This window comes from Odontesthes bonariensis, chromosome 23 (assembly GCF_027942865.1).
Source record: "Odontesthes bonariensis isolate fOdoBon6 chromosome 23, fOdoBon6.hap1, whole genome shotgun sequence".
In the NCBI taxonomy this organism is placed as follows: Eukaryota; Metazoa; Chordata; class Actinopteri; order Atheriniformes; family Atherinopsidae; genus Odontesthes; species Odontesthes bonariensis.
Window position 1 is genome coordinate 6,243,370 of NC_134528.1, and position 9,110 is coordinate 6,252,479.

The following is a 9,110-nucleotide window of genomic DNA, read 5'->3' on the forward strand; positions in this document are numbered from 1 at the left end:
AGTGAACCAGGTATGATCTCACAAAGTGGAAATTAAATGTTCATTAAACTACTTTTTTGACAATAATTTGCAATGAAATGACTGACGTCTGGGACACATGGACATCACCATAGAATGTGTTTCTGCCTTTGTGATGCTTTGCCAGATGTTTACAACAGTTGCTATGTGTTTATGGGTCTTTCTGCATCTAGTTTTGCCCTGAGTTAGTGAAATGCAACTTCGGATCAGGTGATTGTATGAACTATTTCTTAACTTTACTGCTTTAAACTGAGTGTGAGCAGACAGAATAAAGTTCAGAATTAATCTAAATGTATCTGCCTCCTGTCATATCCTTAATGCACATTACTAATTTAGAGCCATTGGTGGTTACATATGTCCATGTCACAATGTCTGCAAGTTATTTGTACACCTCAGCTCAGGAGCCTTCCCTATGCTTTATTCTGCCCATCATTTTAGTTCAGGTTGATCTCATATTGATCTGTCCAAAGAATACTGTTCCAGAACTTGTCTAGTTGTTTTTTTTTTGTAAAAGTGTAATCTGCTCAACACCTGGGGAAGGCTATTACATTTGAACCACTTATGAGAGAAGGATCTACAAATTATGAAGCTGTAATTTATACCCTTCACAAAGTAGAAATGCCAATATAAAGAATACCTCTTTTATTAGATATACTAATCTACTGGAGAAGTATGAAAACCTCAAAGCAAACACTACCAACAACTACAGGCATGCCCTTGGCTGCAAACCCAGAAGCAGACTGAGAACAAACTCTCGTGCCTGTAGATATGTTCTGATGATTCACTTAGTTTTCAGCTTTGATTAAGTGTCCACCAACTCCCAATAAAAAGGCAACAATCATTATTCAAATCTTAATTTTGATAACTTTATCTACTTGTCAGTACCGGCATGAGTTGTGTGGTGGTTTAGGTTAATGATTTTTATCTATTTTAATGAAAATTGTTCCTTCTGGTAGAGAGAACACTTCTTACCCTTATCTGACAAGAAAGACAAGAAATAAAAATTCTACTTAAGGTGTGTAATAATTATTTCTAAAGAAAACTCTTTCACCGGTCATTTGGTACAAGATCAATAATAAGGCTTATTTCAGGAATTTGGAAATGGGCTATTTAGATTTGCTCAGTTTATCATTATAGGAACATAAAGGTATATAGATGGACTAGGAGGCATAAAGCAGAGCTCTTCCTGCCACATCTTTTCTAACGAAGCGCCTATAACGAGACACAACTTGGAGCTGTTGTGCAGCACACTGCACCATTCGAACATGAGTGTTCCATGTGTGGGGTACTGAAGCTTTTGTGCCGAGCGAGAGCTTGGCTTGCAGTGCATGCAGTAAGTCAGAACTCAATGTTTAAGCGCTCTCTGCGTTGGTGGTGAGAGGCTGAAGTATCTCAGAGTCTTGCTCATGAGTGTCGGTGATATGGAGAGAGGGAGATTGATGCTCTGTTGGGGTGAAAAAAAAGAGGTGATCTGAAAGGCTGAGCTACTGACATACCAGTCGATCTACATTCCAACCCTCAAGCATGGCTACGAGTTGTGGGTAGTGACCCGAAAAATGACATTGCAGATAAAAGCAGCTGAAATTACCCTCCAACGACGGGGGACTGGGCGAACCCTAAGGGGCAGGTTTAGGCTTGGAGTAGAGTTGCTGCCAGTTGATGTGGTTCAGGCATCTGGTCAGAATGCCTTTCCGGATGCCACCCAGGGGAGGTGTTTCAGTTATGTCTCACTGAGAGGAGACCTCAGGGCAGACCCAGGACTCGCTGGGTAAACGATCTTATCGGGAACAATAATGATCCAGGATCATCCAGGATCCAGGAGGATGTAGGTCTGGGGATTTAAACATGGAATGTCTTTTCCCTGCAGCCCAGTCCTGAATAATCTGCAGAAAATGGACAGATGGACCGAGGAGAGCATTAGTAACCAAAATCAAACCAACCGTCATTCAGTTTTCTGACAATTTACACAATTTTTATGTTAAAACCAATTGAAATAGCATTTTATGATGGAGTTATTTTATCATTGAATCAAAATACCCTTTCAAACACCAGCTTCAACAGTTCTCCCGCCTGAATGCTCGGTGTGAGCAAGGAATCCTTCTCTGTGACTCCAATCCATGTGTAATGCACATGCAAGCATATTTCTGAATTCTTAAAATTGTTTAAAGCACAGACCAGTTTGCAAAGCTAGTCCCGAGCATTATTTTGAAGCCTCCTCGCAGAGCTTCCTGTCTGATTCAGGCTGTCTTTGGCTGACCTGACGCCAGTTTCTCGGCAGCATCAGCCGCCCCCTCTTTCCATCTCCCTCCACCACCTCACCCTCCCTCCTTCCGGATCAACGCTACGGCCGTCACGTGACCTGTCACACAACTGAGTGCGTCACGTTCAAACCGGGAGGAGCGAAGGGCCGAACAGGGGAGGAAAGGCTCAGGAATCCCATTTTAACGGGTTTCCTGCGTGTGTTAATGGGCCTGGACGCTCACCATGCACCTGCAGGAAAACTCAATTATAGAATACGTCAAGAAAACGTCTGCATTAAAAATACCACCTAAACCAAAGCACAGAGGAATTATCAGAAAAATGAAATTGCATTAATTAAAAGTACTCATTTAGCCAAAAAAACAACAACAAAGCTGGTACCTTTAGTTGTGCAGCTACTCTGATATTGGGTTTATCACTGCAGATATTTTAGAAGCAGAAGTAGCAAAATAAATCCTGCTTCCATCCTCACAAGTGGTAACGTTTAGCAGTTTTTCTGTTTTATGAACAATGACATTAAATATTTGTTCGGTTGGTCACCGCGTGATCTGGTAAAACTATAAAGAACACTTCTACTCACTTTTTATTCCAAATAATTGCTTTACTGAAAGAATAACTACAATTCAACGTAATCATTACTTAGAGCACTTCGTGGACAACGTTTCCCTTGAAAAGTACGGTTTAATTTGAGGTTTTTACTGATCTATATTCAGAGGTGGGGACTTGGACTCGAGACTTGAGACTTGACTTGGACTCGAGTCCCGATTTTGATGACTTGAGACTTGCTTGACCAAATCAAAAAAAGACTTGGACTCTACTTGGACTTGAGAGCAAAGACTTGAGACTCTACTTGGACTTAACCCTCTGGACTCGAGTCAAGTCACATGCAGCAAGCACAAATATTAAAATATTTTTTAAAAGTGTCGCATCAATACTGTAGCAACCAGCCAGAAATCCCAGCTGTCAGTGACACCTGAACGCCGCCTGAACTTCACGCCGCCCGCCACGTCACGTTACCTTACGCACAGCTAACAGACCAGAGGTTACTTATATTGATGAAGCATCTAAACACAATATTAATAAAAATGAACTAGTGGCAGAACATTAACAATAAAATAGAAACAACTTAATTGAGGCGTGGTCATGATCCGTATCTAGCCTGGCTGGCTGTGGTCTGGGAACTAGGTGTGCATTTTCTCGTATTTGAGGCGTGGTTTACGAATGCCTAGAGCCGTTTATTGGGCGCTACGAATGTCTATCAAATGGCGTCTGGTTCTTCCCATACTGCTTTGCGTGCGATTCATAGCCAATTGTATCACTTATACCAGATGACGTATGTAGAGCGACAGAAATTCGACGAGGAAGAAGGCAAAGAAATCTTTCAACGCCAAACGTTGCTCTTTTTTAAAAGTAAACTTGCGTTCTAAGCTACTTAAAACACTTTCTAAGGCTGCATCGAACGGTAACGTTGTGTCCGCTGCCATGTTGGATTAACACTCTACAAGCTTCGGTGTCGCGCATAGACGTCGTCATCGCCTTGCTCCCCCCCCCCCCCCCCCCCCCCCCGTTCTGTGATTGGTTCCCTAACTCAGGCAAAAATAACGGCGGTGGTTTCCAGGCTGCCTTTCGGGTGAGAATGAAATCACGCGCAAAGCAGCATGGGAATTCCCAGGCTAATCCGTATCATTAATTATAATCGATTTGCTAGGACTTGGTTGGGACTCAAAAACTAAAATCCTAGGACTTGGACTTGAGAGCAAAGACTTGAGACTCTACTCGAGACTTGAGAGCAAAGACTTGAGACTCTACTCGAGACTTGAGAGCAAAGACTTGAGACTCTACTTGGACTTGCAACATAGGGACTTTCTCCCACCTCTGTCTATATTCTTAAAAAGCATTTCTATCATGGCAGCTTGATGAGTTGGAGCTGCTTTTATGTAGTAGCATGTTGATGATGACAACGTTTCAGAAAATCTGCAGCTTCGGTAAAAAAAAAAAAAATCCAATGTGGTACAAAAGATGTGACGTTTGCTTCTGAAATATATGAACAAGGTGAAAATATATAAATAAATAAATAAAAACAAACAGTGGCGAGCTTAGCAACATTAAAAAGGCCTGGATGTCCTAGTAGTAATAGTGAACCAATGAAGAGTACCAGTATGAGGAAAGATTGTAGAGCAGGATGAGATGGGCATGTACGGCTTCCACCTGTACAAAGTAACTGATTTGTGCCCCAAAAGACCCTCAAATTAAAGAAGAGTCTGCACTTTAGGCTGATATTTGTTATATATAACTGCAACTTGGATTTTTTTCGATAACTAGTTGAAAGGACAAATAATTGTGTCAATGGCCTAAATCACCTCTGGTGATGCAAAGTTGAACATATAATGATTTTCACCACGTTTTATGAGTAAAATCTCCAAATTGTAGTTGTCAAATGCATGCTCTAAAGTAAGAAGGACAATGCTGTACTCATTTCCTGCATTTCTCAAATTGATAGTATTCAAAGTCTTACCAGAGTCCTTAAATCTACGTCTTCAATCAACCAGTTAAAGTGAGCTTTGTTGTCATCCAGACCACAACAAGAGGTGCACAGGAGAGTCCAATTTAAAGCAACTAAACAGACTAAACGGAGATAAATACATAAATGTGGACTAAAAGACCAACAACTAATCCATCACTCACAGCAAAAATAGCATGCAATGTAAAAAAAAAAAGGTTTTACTTATGTATACACACAATTTAAATTTTATTCAGGACTTATTGAATGAGTACAAGACTGTGCAGTCCTGCTACACACGGTTACATTTCTTCTTTTCCTGTCTCAATATTTTCTGACGCCATCTAGTGGTCAGTTCCTGCATCAGCCACATGAATCAATTCAATTTCTGTTCTGTCTCTTTAATTTTCCCAGTGTTTAAAACCATCCATTTAAACTTTTAACTGGTTGTTTTAAAAACTAAAAAACTGAAAAGTACCGGCTGTAGTTTTCCTCAAGTCAACTTCACATTTAAATTACTTGTTTAACGCAACAGGCGTATTGTTACTTTATCATTTTTATGTTCACACCAATAAATTAGCTGTTTAATATATTCAGTATTAACTCAAAACCACCTTGAACTGGACATCCATGAATTACTTCCATTTCTTACGATTTTCAGACGAGAAAAGCCGTAAATACTCGGTGAAAATCAACGATTGGACATCCAGTTATTGACGAAAAACGGGCAAAAAACTTTTTGATGCTATAGCATTTTAAGTGACGGTTCACTAAAACAAATGTAGAAAGAAAACAAGGGACAAATAAAATAAAAGGCTGCAATCAAACAGATGAACACGAGGACACAAGGCTTTTCAGTATGAGGATATTTCCTTTTCTTGGTTTTGTTTACCCTTCCAAACTGAGCCGCAATGCATCATGGGATCTTATCGTGTTATTTTTTCTGGATGTCCCAAATCCATCATTTTAAAATGCCGTCTTTCGCGTTTAATTTGTAATCATGCAACAAATTTGCCTTATACTTTTAGGAACAATGAACACAAAGGCAATCCCCCCAAATTTTGGAAACATCCCCAAATATGTCTGTCCTATTTACAAAGGTGAAGAGTGCACTATATTTTAAGAGAATTGGAAGAGATGATCAGTTCCGATTGTTTGTTATTTTAAACATTCTCCATAATTCAATTTCATATAGGAAACCAAAGAAGTCTATCAGTGGACGCATGAAATTGCACATGGTTTGTAAACCTGTTTATAAACTGTATTGGTTTATAAACCTGACTCACGGTGATACAAGTCTATTTCATAATTTCACAGCCCAGAAGGTTGTTTAAAATGGTAAAATGTATGTATATCATTTTGCTCATTCAAAACGTTTTTTACACACCCGTCTTTGAAGCCGTAACCCCCAATGAAGCAGCAGGTGGTGCCATTTGTTTGCTGACTTTCTGAAGAATCGTTCAAATATTTTTCAGTAATCTAACCTTCAGTCCACGCTGTGATTTGAATAATTGGTAGCAAACACACCAACCTGTGGATGGACAGTGAAAGAGTCTCAGCCCTCACTTTCAGGATTTATAGACCAGTTAAAGCCTTTTACTTTTACCAAGAAGTATCTTCACGAGTGTTATGCCCCGAGTAGGAGAAACCTGAGGGCACAACATAAATGTGACCCATTTTGCTAAACCAGCCACGGAGACATGATTTAGAATTTAACAAAAGTATATTTATCCCTCATAAGAAGTGTAATGTCCACTTGGAGATAAACTAATATGCAGCAGGATGGACCAAGGCCAAAATAACAAACAACAAACACTGTAGTTTGCATAATATTAACAAAAAATACACGTTACATGTAACAATGAATAATATCAATGATAATATATAATAATGATAAGAAGAAACTGGCTAAAATAACAACTGGAACTACTATGATTACAAATCAAACCTTCCTGATATTATTGAGGAGCAGGGCACAATGATATATATATAATGTAGTGATGCCTCTCACAGTTTTGGTAAATGGATTTACAACACCTGGGGATGGTGTTATTCCTTTGTTAGAAAAAGAAATGTGGTCTGTCACACACCAAATGAAACAAGTCTGGTGAATACTCAAGTTACCAGGATTTTTAGCACAAAATAGTAACGATGATGTCCACTTAAACAGCCTGTTGTTCACTAACATATTAATTCCACATGTGTTAACAGCTACTCAGATTACTATCCTTATCAGCTGAGGATAAAGTGTGTTCTTTAGGATAATAATGAAGACGAGGCCAGGAAAGTAAGGAACATCCATCCATCCATTTTCTATACTCGCTAAATCCAGTTTAAGGTCGCGTAAATAAGGTTATCTTACTCCATGAAGCTAGCAGAGCCTTAAAGTGCTTATGAAACGAATTTTAATTGTTGGAATTTCACAGTTTTTGCTGCTGATTCTAAAGGTTCCAAGCCTTGCGATTAAAATGAGATATTGTCTGGATAATAATTTATCCGGGAAGTCATGTTAAAACGGGCTCAAAAGGAGCCACATTTTGTCTTTTTGTGCGAATTCTTTCTTTAATGCGTGACGTCATAGGGTTGACACAGCAATCTAACTGTAATGGTGGCGTCTATGGCTAAGACATCACAGCACGGCAGAAAATATTGTGTTGCTGGAAGAACAAATGGTGTTAGTTGCAAAAATAGCAGCTTCACTGAAGGCATCTCTCTGCACATGTTTCCCAAACCAAAAACTACTGGAACTGAGGCTGACAAGGAGAAGGCAAAGACGAGAGCACGGTGGATACAGTTTGTACGGAGGCATCGTCGTGATTTTGAAGTGTCCTCAACATCCGTGTTGTGCTCCGTACATTTCCATCACAACTGTTTCACTAAAAATGTGGAGATCGCGGGAATGGTTGGGAATAGGAGACGTCTTTTAGCTGAAGCTGTTCCAACTATTGACATCGCTGGACCTGGTGTGCCGACGGAGACTGTCCCTGCTCGAACTACTGCTCGGGCGCGAAGACAGCTAGGTGAGTCTGAAATTTCCAGATCGGACATTACTGGACTTGTTTTTTTTATATATAATAATGTTCGCTTACGGTTCGCTTCTGAGAGGCAAGTGTCGACCACTGCTATTGGCTGAGAGCACGGTGGATCGTATCACTGCGTGCTGCCGCCTGCCGATAGCTGCACCTGAATTGCTGCTCGGAAGCAGGGGACTGCTCGCTTTGCTCTTCGGTCTACACACATATCCAGCTAGAATTGCTGTCTGGTCTCTCCGGTGATTGCGCCGGCTACGACATCCGAGGCTCCGTGGATCAGTCCTACCGATGGCTGCTGTCAGTCGTGCCGAGGCCGGGTGCCCATCTCCCTGCCGCCGACCCGTGAGGATCCGCAGACGGGGCCGCGCACTGGAGGATCTCCGACCCGTTAATCCACGCCATTGTTTATTAAGCTTACATTAAAACCATGTTATTATCACATACGTTTTTTTTAAGTGGCTGGATTTCAAAGTGCCACTTCGTTAGGTCTCAACGTGTCAAAGACAGCGCAGCAGAATGCCATATCTGCCAAACCGGCATGTTCAAATCTTTTCCAGTTTACCACAGCAAACATACATTATTGTGTCATTTGATTGATAACATCTTAATAATAATCAGCGTGTAGTAGGAGCGATGGCTGTTTTGTGCCCGCCGATCCTGTGCCGAAAATGGTAACTTTCTTTCATTTCCATTACCCATACGGAGGTGCAGAGAGCCTCTACAATATAGATATTAAATCGATTTGTGTGGCTTAAATTCAACGAAAGCTTTTCCACATAATGTTAGAGGTGTGTTCTTTCGACCTGCTGATGTTTGTATCAGAATTTTGGTTCCTTTATGAGATATAAGTCCATCAAATGTATGTTATTATCGCAGCCAGCCATACTAGCAAATAAGGGAGTCAACCCTATGACGTCACGGTCACTTGGCCAATTTCGCACCAAAGGCCACATAATTCACACTTTTAAATGGCCGTTTTAACCAGTTATGCCTGGAAAATTTAGTTCAAGTTGGATTGATGGTTTTAGAAAAAGACAAAAATTTCATTTGAATGATAGATGAACATTCGTTTCAGTTCATCTTTAAGAAAAGCCTTTAATTAACTATATGTTAAATTAACCGAACCTCACATCACGATTAAAGTAACTTTATGTAAAATATAAGTACGGTAGGTACATTCCCAGCGGTTCAACATGAGTCTATCCTACTACAATGGCAGCGAATTCCGTTACTCATCCACCAAATCATTTAATGAATGTTGTAAATTATGTTTTTATTGATTTATTTTCACAAAGAAAGGA